At 39.4% G+C, this 11,089-nt stretch overlaps 1 long non-coding RNA gene across 2 annotated transcripts in view; it reads right to left on the bottom strand.

Annotated features, from left to right (window-relative positions):
- LOC132653783 (uncharacterized) overlaps positions 1 to 10,812 on the bottom strand; it is a 29,160-nt gene extending 18,348 nt beyond the window's left edge. For both annotated transcript variants that reach the window (XR_009591658.1, XR_009591659.1), the window contains exons 1-2: positions 10,649 to 10,812; positions 10,357 to 10,433 (exon numbers count right to left, since the gene is read on the bottom strand). This is a non-coding gene — a long non-coding RNA (uncharacterized LOC132653783). The remainder of the gene's footprint in view (positions 1 to 10,356; positions 10,434 to 10,648) is intronic.
- Between the last annotated feature and the right edge of the window lie 277 nt (positions 10,813 to 11,089).

Below are 11,089 nucleotides of genomic sequence, written 5' to 3' on the forward strand. Positions count from 1 at the left end.
TATCAACAGTTGACTGCTAGGGGAGGGAGAGTCAGGTTTTGGCAGGGGGAGTGGGGAAGATTTGAGAATGGTTTCTCTGTGTAACAGACCTGGCTCTTCTAGAACTTGCTTTGTAGACCAGGCTGGCCTCAAATACACAGAGATTCCCCTGCCTCTGCTTCCTGAGGGCTGGGATTAAAGGCGTGCCCCACCAGCCTTAACGTTGTGGTCCAATGACAGGTTGACCAAGCTCCACTAGATGGCCCCACATCTCCATACATAGTGTCAGCACTAGCTGTACTCAATGAGTCCTTTTAAAAGCGTTCATAAAGTTGGAAGGGACCTGGAGCTCATGGAGGGAACACATCTGGGAGGAGCTGGAGAGGATGAATTGGAGGTGAGCATGGTCCAAATACAATGTATGCATATATAAAAATTTCAAAGAATGAATATTATAGTGTTTCAGAAAATGACCCACAATCTATAGAGGTTCTCTACTTTTTCTTTCCCACCCCCTCTCCTTCCTTCCTGTTCTCCTATTCTTCCTCTTCTTTCCCCTTTTATTCCCTTCACCTCCTCTTTTTTCTTCCTAAATCTTCCTAAGTAGCTGTGGCTGGCCTTGAACTCGCTACTTGGCTCAAACTGGCCTCAAACACATGATTCTCCTATCTTAGTCTCCTGTCTTAGTGCTAAGATTACAAGTGTGTGCCACTACACCTGGATTTCCAATAGTTCTTGGGGTCCTCAGTTCTCTAACTATAGACAGACAATACCTTATAATCCCGATTTAACTATACAATCTACTTCATTGGCTCCAAAGGAACATTTACTTGTTAAATAAAAATTTGTTTCCCATTCATTTTGAATTTGAAAATTGATTTTAAACATTTTGAAAATTATGCGTTAGGTACTATTAAGATACTTTCCTAGGTGCTGAGGAGATGGCTCAGTATTAGAATGCTTGTCATGTAAGCATGAGCACCAGAAACCCATATAAACACTGGGTTGGCATGTGGGCTTTTTTTTTTCTTCTCAGCCTCTACAGATAGAGAAAGGAGATCCTCAGACACCCTGGCTAGCAAGACTACTTGTAGGTTTGATTGAGAGCCCCTGCCTCCACAAGCACTAACACATCCATATACCAACATACTTGAAAAATATGTATTGTACATATAAACATGTTTTTGTTTTGGTCCCAGGTGTGGGATATGGAACTGATACAGATGGTCCACAGCAGCAGACTATTTGCCTCGTGCATACTCGGAGCGGAGCTACTTGCCAGCTGTAGATATTTTAAATCTGAGGACTCTGGAGAGAGAATAAATTCCAGAGCCCAGAGAGCGTGGAGCTCCAAGAAAGAACAAGGCTGCTCCTGCTTCTTCTTTGTTGCTCCTGTTGCTGCTGTGAAACAAGAAGCTGGAGCTCACCTGAAATGAGAACTGGACCAGCTCCAAGGACCCAAGGACCCAATGACCCTGACCAGCTGGAAGCAGCTAAGAGAACTGCATCCCTCTCCACTAAACCTTTCTCCTACCTGCTATTGGGATGTTCGAAGGGATTGTGGTGAGTAGGGAGAAAAAGATATAAAGAAATGTAAATAAAAGAGTTTTTTTTAAGTATGCCAATAAATACACACACACACACACATACACACACACACACACAGAAAACAAAAGTACAAGATACCAATTTGGATCCTTTTAATTTCATGAACAGGAAAAAATGTTCACTTAAGATTTGTGTGTGTGTTTACGAGTTGGTTGCTCTTTGAAGACACAATCTCCCTGTCTAGACTGGCCTTGAACCTGAGGTCCTTCTATCTCCACCCATGACTGGTGAGATTGCAGGTATGTTTTGCTACAACCAGCTGAAGCTGAACCTTTGAACAACTGTTGAGTTCGTGCCAAACAGCAGGCAGCAGCAAACTGAGCTGGATTTGCTTTTACTTTAGACTAGTTGATGCTATAGTGCTAACCTGAAAAAAATATTACTTATGTTGTTTTCATCTGCTGTGTGATACTTGAAAGTCCAACTGATTGTTAGAGATAAAAATGCCATGCAGGTCAGAGACTTTTGTCTGAGGTATGAAGAGGTCGGTGTAGATCTGCCATTTTCCAACCATCCCCTGCTATTCCTCATTCCAAGAGCAGTTTACATTTTTATGTTCAGTAAGAACTCCAATGGGAATAAGATTCAGCCAGGCTCATACAAGCTTAAAGAGAGCCACTTTACAAAAGTAATAAATGTATTACTAAGAAAAAGATAAACTCTTGATCCTTGCACAAATATAAAAGTAGATACATATCAAGGATTTTATTAAGCTCATTAATGATTCTAAAAAGAAAGCACAGGCAGGCTACTAATAATGCTGAAATGAAGCTACAGAGGTGAAAAGAATCCATTGAATCTTCAGGTTTATTTATATATTTGTAAACAAGAATCATTTCTATTTTTTTAACACAGTGAAATTATTTATAATACTCAAAACATAGAAGCCACCAGAATGTTCACCAACTAATAAATGGGCAAACAAAATGTGGCACACCCAAGATAGGCAACACCCTGCTTTGAATGGGAATGTGTATCTATTCTCGCTATACTATGGATGAACTTTGAAAATATTGTTCTTGATTGAAGGATCAAGACACAGAAGGTCAGGTATCCCATAGTCCCCTTATGTAAGCTCTTCTCAGTAGGCAAACCATAGGGCCAGAAAGTAGATCAGAGGTTAAAAAGGGCAAGAAGAAGAAAGATTAGTGACTGTTGAGGAAACAAAATTTCACTTGAGTTGAAAATGTTCTAGATTTAATAGCTATGATTGCATAAGTTTGAATCATTTCCACATTTTCAGTTGTTTATAGTTTGCGGAACTGTAAAGGGCTCAAAGAAAACTAAAGGTTGTGAGCCCATAAATTCACATGTCCTGAAGGCTGTTATACTCTGCCTAGTGTTCCATTGAAAAAAGCCAATACCTTTTTGGTTTTTTTTAAGTCTTTTGCATTTTTTTCCTACAGAAGAAACAAAACCTAACATTCTGATTGTATCTCTAGGGTTATATAAAACAGAAAAGGCAACAATGTTCTCCTGCATCTCTTTGCCAAAAACAATCAAAATAGAACAACAGATGGGCTGAGCCACAGACACTTTAAAGCCAGGGAAATTAAATGGAAGGAAGAGCTTGCTTTAAAAGACCCTTTGCTTAGTTACTGTCCTTACAACTTATTACTTTGTATTCCACATTGTGGAAAATGTTGAGAGAAAATTGCTACATGGACTGAACTGTTATGTGCTCCTTTTAAAAATTTTACAACCTTTTTAACATTTCAGAATGTCAGCAAAAATGCCATGAAATGAGAACCATGGAGGCTCATCTGAAGATCATGGAAGGGGTTTCATGGATATATGAGCAGAGACCACATTCTGTCCCACCCAGCATGCTTTCTATAATCCCACTTGTATTGCTTGATTTCTTGATAGTCTACTCCCATAATGATCCCAGGATCATTTCTTGCTCCTAATTCTCTAATGTTTGCAATTACGCTAGCTCATCTCCCTGCTCACCCCATCTTTTCCCTTTATTAATATGCATTGCACCTTCTCAGTTTCTTCAAGTCTTCCTTCTTTCTAGGAACCTCAGCCTTAGATGGTCATAGAAAGGTCAAATGAAAACTTGTAATATGGTATCTTTCTTCATGCTTCATTTTGTCTTAAATTGAATAATTAAATGTTATTGCTATAAACCTTGAAATAGAAGTAGCCACATAGCTGAGCACGGTGGCATAGGCCTGTGATACCAACACTCAAGATGCTGGGGTGGTAGGATTATGAGTTCCATAGCAGTTTTGGCTACATAGTCAGGCCCTGCCAAACTGTGTTTTAGAAGAAAGAAGGGATGAGGAGGGGGAGGAGAGGGAGGAGGAGGAAGAAGATGAGGAAGAGAGGGAGGAAGGAGAAGCAAGGAAAGGGAGGAGGAGGGAGGAAAAGAAGTTGCTGTAAGTTCAACTTTAGTACATAGCCCTGCCCTATAGTTTAATCATTGTTTTAGATGAGTTTAAGGAAGTGATCTTGAGTTTTCTACTCAATATCAGTAGGATTTCTTTCAGTACTTCCACATGGAATGATAGTTTAGGCTAGAAGTCTGAGTCAGAGTTGATAAAAGTTTTCTTCCTTTGAGGCCCCCTTCCTTGGCTTTATACATAGCAGTTTTCTCCTTATATGGGTTTGTGTCCTAATAACGGTCTACATATAAGGCCACACATCATACTGTATCAGAACTCACTTAGCAAACTTATTTTAATATGACTATGCTGGCTAGTTTTCTGCCAACCTGACACAAGCTAGAGTTATCTGAAAGGAGGGAACCTCAATTGAGAAAATGTCTCTATAAGATCTGACTGTAAAGCATTTATCTAATTAGTGGTTGTTGGAGGAGGGCCCAGCTCATTGTGGATGGTGCCATCCTTGGGCTGTTGGTTCTGGGTTCTATAAGAAGCAGGCTAAGCAAGCCATGAGAAGCAAGCCAGTAAGCAGCACCATTCCATGGCCTCTATGTCAATTCCTGCCTCCAGGCTCCTGCCCTAAGTTTTTGTCTAGACTTCCTTTGATGAAGAACAGTAATATGGACTGGTAGGCCAAATAAACCCTTTAATCCCAAGTTGCTTTGGAGATTAGCAAGAAATGTGATAAATAGCTCCCAGGGACTAAAGAAGCTCTGAACTGTCCACCCAGGAAAGCAGCTACCCCCTCAGTATAAACAAATTTTAGAAAAGAAAAAGTTGTTCTAGGGCAGACCTTCTGTTTCAGAGTTGGCAAAAATTAGAACAATACTAAACAATGCAATGATTTTATTTTTGCATTTAAAGATAAATTCTGGACATGCGTTTACTTGATTATAGTTTCTTGTGTATCTAGGTAACCATAGTTGATCTAAATATTCATATAAAAATACCATAGTCATCCATATGTGTATGTCTTATGGCATTGTTGTTTGTCTGCTTCCTTTCTTGCAAAACATTGCTGGGGATCAAACTGAAGCCCTGAGCAATTTAGACATTCCTTATTGCTAAAGTAGCTGATAGCACATCTGTTTGCTTTCTTAATGCTTCATGGAAATATGACTTATAGATCACAAAATCGACAAGTTCACAGTGCTTAGGGTTCAGGAGATTGGTGTGTAGGTCAGTGTACAGCACTTGTTCAATATACACAGGACTCTGGTCAATCCCTGCTCCACACATACACATAATGTATGCAATTACCTTAAGTGTTTATATACAGCATATATAGAAAAGCATCTTATTTATCTAATTTTATTTGGTTTTTTTTTTCTTTTAAAAAAATTGTTTATTTTCAAGACAGGGTTTCTCTGTGTAGTCCTGGCTGTCCTGAAACTTGCTCTGTAGACCAGACTGGCCTTGAACTCAGCGATACGTCTGCCTCTGCCTTCTGATGCTGGGATTAAAGGTATGTGCCACCACTGCCCAGCTTAGGTAACTATTTTCTACCCTGTGTACATATTAATTACAATCTCTGTGGTAACACTACTAAGTGAATATTATTAGCATGTGTTGCTGAGATTATGAGGCTCAGAAGTGTGAACAGCCTTCTTAAATCCATGAAGTTGGTAAATGAACTGTGTATTCAGAGCCAGGACTGCCTTTCTCTACAGGCCAGTTACCTCTTCCCTAGGAGACTCAGTCTCTCTGTCCCCACTTTTTATGTAAGTAAAACATGCTCAGTGTGTAGGAATTTAAAGGCCTATACAAAAAATTTAAATAATCTATAATTTCATTACTCAGATTTGGCTACCTACAAGTAGTTTTGAGAGATACCAGCACAGATGTTTTATTTTTTAAATTGAAAATAGTTTTTTTATATAATATATTCTGACTACAGCTTCTCCCCCAGCTCCTTCTAGATCCTCCTTACTTTCCCATCCACCTAAATTGACACTCTTTCTTTTTCTTTCTCATTAGCATAAAACAGGTATCATAAACAATAAAATAAGGTAAAATAAAAACAAATAGGATTTTTTAAAAAAAAAAGCCAAAGAAAAAGCACATGAAACATATACAGTCACCTAGACACACACATTTGCACACAAAGGAAACCCATACAAACAAAATCAGAAACAATAACATATAAGCAAAAGATCTCTAAGGTATAAAAGATGTTATTGATGTTTATCAAGTGGGTCTATTTTTGTTCACATGGTCTAAAATTAAACTGGAAACTCTGTTTTGTGCAGTTCTGGAGGCTGAGGAATGTAAGGAGTTGGCATATTTTATATGCAGCTAAGACCTATATTCCAACCCATAAATAACTGTCTCCTCTAGTCTTCAAATTTATGGTCCCATTCATAAAAACTGTACCATCATAACCTAATTGTTTCTCATAGGGCTTTTCTTAGTTAGGATTTCCATTGCTGTGAAGAGACACCATGATGACCAAGGCAACTCTTATAAAGAAAAACATTGGGGCCAGCTTAGTTTCAGAGGTTTAGTCCATTATCATCATGGTGGGATGCATGGCAGCATGCAGGCAGACTTGGTGGTGGAGAACCCGAGAGTTCTACATCTTGATCCACTGACAGCAAGGAAGAAGACTGTCTTCCACACTGGGTGGAGCTTGAACATAGGAGACCTCAGAGCCCTCCCCAACAGTGACAGACTTCCTCCAACAAGGCTATACCTTGGCCAAGCATTCAAACACATTAGTCTATGGGGACCATATGTATTCAAACTACCACATTTCACTCCCTGGCCCCCATAGCTGTAATATAATGCAAATGCGTTAGTCCAACTTCAAAAGTACTTACAGTCCCTCACAGTCTCAACAATGTTTAAAAGTCGAAAGTTCAAGTCCCTCTGAGATTCATGCAATACCTTTATTGTAATCTCCTATAAAATCAAATAAACAGATCATAAACTTCCAACAGATAATGGCATAGGATATACATTACCGATCCAAAATGTAGGTGAGGGAGCATAGTTAGGAAATACTAGACCAAAGCAAGACTGAAAACCAGCTGGGCAAAGTCCAAACTCTGCATCTCCATGTCTGATGTCAAAATACTCTTCAGATCTCCCACTCCTTTTAGCTTTGTTGACTGCAACACTTCTTCCTCTTGGGCTGGTTCTATTCCCTGTTAGCAGCTTTCATCAGCAGTATTACATGGCTCTGGCATCTCTAACCTCTTGGTACCTCCAAGGCAATCCAGGCTTCTCACCATCACAGCTTCACATAGTGGCCTCTCTGAGCCTCCATGCAGGAACACCCCCTTTCACTTGCCTGGCCTCTGCGGCTTTCTTTAGTCATGGGAAATTCCATAAGCCCTTTCTTCTATCCTTGATTTTAAAGCCAGAACCAGGCAGCTGAAGTTGTCAAATTCTGCTGCTTGCTGAGATGGAACATGGCTCCTTTGGTCTAGTACATCTTCACCAGCTTTCTGTTTTCAAAATTTTTCTTCACTGGTTAAGCTTGGGTGTCCTACCATTCATGGAGATAACCTAGACCCCCTGCACAGAGGTAGCCCGTGGCAGCTCAGTCTCCAAATGGGCTCCCTAGTAAGGGGAACAGGGACTGTCTCTGACATGAACTTGGTGGCTGGCTCTTTGATCACCTCCCCCTGAGGGGGAGCAGCCTTACCAGGCCACAGAGGAAGACTATGAAAATAGTTCTGATGAGACTGGATAGGCTAGGGTCAGATGGAAAGGGAGGAGGTCCTGAACTATCACTGGACTGGGGAAGGGGCATTCGAGGAGATGAGGGAGGGAGGGAGAATGGGATTGGGAGGGGATGAGTGTGGGGCTACAGCTAGGATACAAAGTGAGTAAATTGTAATAAATAAATTATATTTTTTTAAAAAAGCTTGGCTGTCTTGGAACTTGCTCTGTAGACTGACCTTGAACTCAGAGATCTGCATGCCTGAGTGCTGGGATTAAAGAAGTATACCACCACTCCTGGACCAAACCTTTTATTTAATTCCTTTTCATAAGATGTCCAGTAGTTCAGGAAGAAAGGGTCTCTGTGATTTGAAGTCCAGTATAATATAGAATGTTTGGAACTACTGGTAGGCTTGGTACTTGGTTTGAACTTCCCTATGAGGTTTTGTCACCATCTCGGGGTGTATGAAACATGACACTAGTCTTCCAGTCCTCCAGGCACACTTCTCTGGTCTGGAGAACAGTATCTCATTCCTTTGTTTGTCTGCCATTCTCGCACTTACATAATTACCTCTTAGAGGATAATTTCTTTAGCTCAAATTTAAAAATATCATGAGCTCAGAGAGGAAATGAATACAGTTTGTGACAAAGTGAGAATAAAGAAGTTGGCTTTTGAAAAAAAAATGTTTTCTGTTTGTTTATTCTGATTATTACTTTTGGAATGAAGATCCAGTTAATACAAAGACCCAGAACTGGTTAACATTCAAGAGACTATGGAATGCTCAGCACTAAATGAGACATTAATATCACACCCCTGATCACTGGACTTAGCAATCCTTATGGGTGAAGAAAGAGGTAGTCGATGTCTGTATTAAAACTATATTTTCTGGACATAGTACAGTTGTACACATGAACTCACAGTAGCTATGACTATTTGTACAAGAGCAAATCAATCAAATTCCAGCAAGAATGAGGGAGGGGCTCTTGGAGTCCCACGTGTAGCTGAGGGGCTATCTATACAGAGGAGCTACTGACCATTGGTTGATTGGAGTAGAGAGACAGTTTTCTTCAGGGTTGTGGCCCCCCCAGAGATTACCCACACCCTTGTGAATATACATACAGGGGTCACTAAGTACACTCAGTGGGCTGTGAAAAACAAAGCACGTGAAGTTAGAGAGGAAAAAAGGTGAAAGAAAATAAAGAGGAAATTTGATGGGAGGGAGTGATAGTAGATTTGATTTTTTAAATCCACTAGGTATCTGATATCTGAAATTCTCAAACAATTAAAACATATCTTAAAGATAATAATTTACTTACTGTTTTTATTGAGCCAGACAGTTTTACATATTTTATTTGGAATTTTTCTCATTCTCAAATTTTGACAATTTCTGGAACTTTGGATACAAATTCTTTTCTAGGTAAGTGTTTTGCAATTGTTTTCTCCTATTGTGCCCTTCGTTGTTTTAACAATGTTTTGTTGTTGTTGTTGTTGATCAGATGTACCCAGTGCCAATCGAGCGTAGTTGTCTCTGGCTTTTGTTTATAGATTGTGCTTTTGGTATAATCCAAGGTTGAACAACTCCAAGTTTATGTGAATATTGTCTTATATCCTCTTGTAGATTTTTCTATACTTTCACACTTTAAGCATTTAAGTGTATTATTTCTTTTTAGTCAGTTTTTGTGAAAAGCATAAGATCTATAAAGAGGTCTAGCACCAATTTTTTATTACATTTTAGTTTATTTTTATTAATTGCAGTTTATTCACTTTGTATCCCAGCTGTAACCCTTTCCCTCATCCCCTTCCAATCCCAGCCTGCCTCCCTCATTCTTCTTCTCCTATGCCATTTCTTAAAAAACCCAGCCCTCCTCCATTAAGCAGTCTGAGCTTTTGTGACAGATAACTTGGTTACATGTATGTTAGTCAGGCTATTTATTGATTCATTTCTTCTCACTGTTTTATGCGTCTGTTTTTTCCACCACATACTACATTTTTTTTGGTTACTGTATCATTTATTAAATATTGAAATTGGATAGTTTAAGTCCCCAGACTTGGTTCTCTATTATAGGTCTTTTTTCTATTCAGTGCAAAACTGGCTTATTAATATCTCCAAACGAACCACAGGATTTTTATTGCAATAGCATTGAGTGTATAGACAACAGTGAAAAGGTTTGACATCTGGCCAGAGCTGTCAACTAAGGACTGAATTGACTGACAATTGCCTGAGCTTCTGCAGCCCTCAGGTGGGACATTTCTGCATGGTCTTTCCCAGAAGCTTCCAGTAAGAAGACCAATCAGCAGGGGAGCAATGTCTTCTTAAGACAAACTTTAATGGCTTCCTTCCCTACCTGGCTCAATTCTCTATTTTCTTAATGTCTCCTGGAATAGCCTCCCAAATAGCCTATGTAAACTCAAAAGATCAGCTCAGGGGTTGCTTCTGGGGAAATCCAAATGAAGTCAGAAATTGTAGCAATGGTGCATGCTGAGCATCTGTAATTAAAACATTTCAGATGTGAAATGTTAAAAAAACGGAAACTGTTCGAGCACCAACATGACTAGGGAAGAGGTTTCATACATGATCTCCTGGGACAAGTCACAATCAAAACAGGTGCATTAGAGAACCTTGCACTGTAAATCTCGTTTAGTCTGTGTATTTCACCAAATATATAGGGTCTGAGACACTTCTGGTCCCAAACACTCCCAATAAGCACTAACCTGGTCCAAGGAGAGGCTCAGCAGGTGGCATGTGCCACCAAACCTGGTGACCTGGGCTCTAGATCTCTAGGAGCTTCCTGGTGGAGGGAAAGAGGTATAACCCATGGATTATTCTCTAACTTAGATACACACACACACACACACAACTGAAAATAAAAAAAAAGATGTACCCAATTCTGTATACTACTAACAGACAAGCTCAAGTGGGCAGCTCTCTTGTCTAAGTGTTCCTACTTTTCAAAGCAGGGTCAGTCCTAATCAGTAATCAAAGCATATAAAAAATAGCACTTACCTTGCACATTCAAATTTTATTTCTTAGGGTGTAGAAACATATATCCCAAGCTTTCTATTCTCCAGAAGGAAAAAAAAAATTAAATGCACTTTATTTCAACAAGCATGCATGTGCATAAAAATCTGGCTCAGAATAACTAAACTGCTGAAAGATGTGCTGCTATTTTAATGTCAGCAGATTTGGAATGTCGCAGGCAGATTTAAGCTTCTCAGTTGCCATGGCTCACTAGAATTAGGTTTAAAAATTAAAATACAGAGACCATGCTGTGGTTTCATTTATTTTTCCCTGTAATTTTGAAATATAAAGGCAATGTAGGAGTCAAAAATTCGGGAGGAAAGAATAAGTGGTACCAAGAGAACTGGTTCAACAATTTATCTTTATTTTTAATAGACTTAAAACAAGTCACACATGCTGAGTACAGCAAAAAGTACTATGCATTTT

Source organism: Meriones unguiculatus, chromosome 4 (assembly GCF_030254825.1).
Source record: "Meriones unguiculatus strain TT.TT164.6M chromosome 4, Bangor_MerUng_6.1, whole genome shotgun sequence".
Lineage (NCBI taxonomy): Eukaryota > Metazoa > Chordata > Mammalia > Rodentia > Muridae > Meriones > Meriones unguiculatus.